The 3,543-nt window shown below is 45.6% G+C and overlaps 1 long non-coding RNA gene across 1 annotated transcript in view; it reads right to left on the bottom strand.

Moving 5' to 3' along the window:
* Positions 1 to 801: 801 nt before the first annotated feature.
* Positions 802 to 3,543, bottom strand: part of LOC135828367 (uncharacterized) — a 32,561-nt gene continuing 29,819 nt past the window's right edge. The window contains exon 4 of the long non-coding RNA XR_010555647.1: positions 802 to 885. This is a non-coding gene — a long non-coding RNA (uncharacterized LOC135828367). The remainder of the gene's footprint in view (positions 886 to 3,543) is intronic.

Raw genomic sequence — 3,543 nt, 5'->3', positions numbered from 1 at the left:
AATCCGTGAACCCTAAACTTTGCCGTCATCCTATACTGATGACTATCGCCTATGTCCAATTCCTTGCCTCTGGTACGAGTGCTGGTGAGTAAATTCCCAGTTTTATGTCAAAAGTCAAACTGCCACAATTTCGATGACGCGCAGGAAGTATATTTTTGAAACGGACTGCAGGGCCTTTTATGCTAGCAATATATGATCAAAAAGACCAAATACAGCAAAATAATCGCAGAAGATTACGCGAAAATGTCTGTTTCCAAAGTAGGTATAAAGATATGCGCCCAAAAATTGATTGATCGTTGGTAGACTACTTCTACTCGAACAAAGGCAACATCGTTGTACGCAATGGTATAGTTTGCGGTTGATCAGAGAGTACTGTATTTTACGACTCTCTGGCCATGAGATGCTGAAAATCGCGCATTATGCTAGTTTCTCCAAAAAATGCCTCATTATGCCGGGGCAATGCCCCCTCTACGAACACTATGCTAGTTTTAATGCTAGCATTACCCGCAAACACTATGCTAGTTTTAATGCTAGCATTACCCGCTGATGCCTAGTGACAGTGCATGGGGTCAGTGTGTACAGGCCAGCAGATCTTGCAAAAATGGGGTGGGCGTTTGCAGTGGACTTTGCGTTATAATCATACTGGTAACACGAGCACATGTACAAGCGCTTGTGCCGCCGGGCTATATGTCAGCGCAATCAACCTGCAACTGCTAGCAAATATGACAAAGAAACTCGCCTATAAGCGCATGTGCTTTTGTATGGGGGAAAAACTGCCACAATTCGTGAAAGTGCACTTACTACAAACCGTTCCATTGCCTTCTGTATTTGCACAGGTGGCGTTATTGGAACACCTGTAAGTGCCTCTGCCACATTCATCATCATCTGAAGCAGTGAACACAGAGAGAACATAGAAAAAACCATAGGTCTCCTTAGCTGTAGAACATCACGCGCGCCCACCGAAACATGCTCACATTTCAGACACTAGCGAACATCGAACACCCCCCCCCCCCCCCACACACACACACTCTCTCTCTCTCTCTCTCCCGCTGTGATGTATGTGTACAATATCATTCTGTATCAGGTCATGTGTGGGGATTGCTTTGGGAGAATCTCCACCGTACCTGTTCTAGATCTGGGTTGGAGTTGGATGGCCGTTTTGGTGATGACGGATCATCAGTTTTGCTTTTGTTTCCTTGGTGACAACTCAAGTTTGATCTCTCCAATGTCGTTTGTTGATGTGAGCTTGAATGAACATAACATGGCGCAATGAACAGTCTATAAATAATGGGACACAAGCAAAAATCATTCTGCTGCGGCGGCCTCACCAGCAAAGGAGAGCTGGGAGGAACCGGACAGCCCTGCATGGATGCAGGAGTTTCTGGAACAAATGGTCGAGGACAGCCGTCGTCGGGAGAAAGAACACCACGAGTTGTTGGCGGCTCTGAATGCCCCCACGCGGGGTAGACCCCATACGCTGGGCAGAGTATTGCTCATAAGCAGCTTCTGCAGTACCTCAACACGAACAATTTCTTGCCTACTAGTCAGTTTGGTTACAGACACCAGCATTCCACAGCAGATGCCTTAGCGCGAGCTGTAGAGAACATCAATGAAGCACAAGCCGCCGGGCAGCACACAGGAGTAGCATTTGTCGACATATCGAAAGCCTTCGACAAGGTAAAGCATAGCATTCTGGTTGAGGACCTCTTTGAACTGGGTCTCACTAGCACTGCTTTGCAATGGTTTTCAGACTACTTGATGTATCGCCGATTCGCCGGCAATACGTGGAGACAGGAAAAACCAGAAGTACAGCATATGACAGCCAGTCAGGGGTTCCTCAAGGGTCAGTTCTCGGACCTTTGCTCTTTGTTCTGTATGTGAAGGATATTGCCGGCGACCTTGCCCCTCATGACGTCACCACTATTCAGTTTGCTGATGACATCTCGCTGCGTGCGAGCAGTCCACAGCCAGAAGTTGTCTCCCAGCGCTTCACTGCAGCAGTTCAGTACCTGGCCAATTGGTTGAAGAAATGTGGACAGATCCTTAACGAGACCAAGACGCAGATACTCGCCATACCACACCATAGAGCTGCAGCCCTGGACATCAATATTGTATGCAATTCACAAGTCCCACCAGTAGTCACATCTGCCAAATACCTTGGCCTGCATTTTGACTCGGACATGAGTTGGACCACAATGGTGGACCATGTTGCTCGTCGTGTTGCCGGCAAAATTGCTGTCCTGCTGCGACATGCTTCCTCGCTGCCATATCCATGCCTACTCACCTACTTCAGATCTATCATTTTGCCTGAATTTTTGTATACTTCTATTAGTTACTACCCGTATTTGACAGTTGCCCAGGAACAACGGCTACATAGGCTGTTCAAACGTGCCGCTCGGGCAGTCTGCAAGTCGCCACCGTGGACCAGTACTGCTCCCCTGCTAAATCAAATGCATGTATGTGATCTACAGGTTTCTGTGCACTTGAATATGTTTTGTTTCATCTGGCGATGTTTACATGATGCATGTATCAGTCCTTTTTTGCTGTCGTGCCCTCAACTCGCACTCGGGGAGGCCAAAGCAACTTGCTTGTGGTCCCACCTGCTAGCACTGCTCGTTCTGCTAAGCGCCTAACGCACGCTGGAGCCATTATGTGGAATAGATTGCCACCAGCAGCAAGATGTTCAAATAGGTATTTGGATTTTAATCTCAAGCCTTGCAGTATAATTATTAGGGCTGAAACAATTATACCGATAACTCGCATATCGATCGTTAAGAGTGCAATCGATAATTGTTAGTGTTCAAAACGAGTGCTAACGATTTTTTATGCATGCATATTAGTGACAGTATTCTAGCCCTTGCACTCCATCCGATAGTGAATACGAGTACAATCATGTACTTTCAAGTGCAGTAAAATTGATTTGTGTCTTTGAAAGAGATCGGGAGAGAAGACGTTGCCTTTTCAGTTCATTCGTGGGAGAAGTCGGAGATGAGAGCAGTTGCCAGAGAGTGACGACAAGATTCTTCGCTCTAGAAACAACATGAAGCTCTCTACTTGAGTAGTTCGTGTTGACAAAACGAGCCAGATATCTACAGATGTCAACAGTGCGGTGCCACAAATTTCTAACGTAGCAAAGGTATCATAGAATTTCTTCATAAACTGGTGTTCGATAGAGCTGACAAGAATCGATAAAACCAATATATCGATCGTTAAAATGATATTGGTTGATCGTTAGGAGTTATTGAATGATCGTTTCAGCCCTAATAATTATATTATCAGCGACATAGGCTTTCCAATGCTCACTGGATTGATATCTGTTCGTTGCAACCAACCTTCCTTTTTTTTTCTTTCCTTTCTCTTTTTCTCTTGTATCTACTTTTCCACAATATCCTTTAACATGTTATTCACAGTGGGTCCAATGTTATTAGGCATTTTGCCTGTTTTGATTTCCACTATAAATAAAGTATACAACAACAAACGCCGTGCATTGCGCATCATTGGTCCCGGAACGGAGCTCCAGAGCCTCAGCCTACGGCGATACGT

This window comes from Sycon ciliatum, chromosome 12 (assembly GCF_964019385.1).
Source record: "Sycon ciliatum chromosome 12, ocSycCili1.1, whole genome shotgun sequence".
In the NCBI taxonomy this organism is placed as follows: Eukaryota; Metazoa; Porifera; class Calcarea; order Leucosolenida; family Sycettidae; genus Sycon; species Sycon ciliatum.
This window is presented reverse-complemented; position numbering and strand designations above follow the sequence as displayed.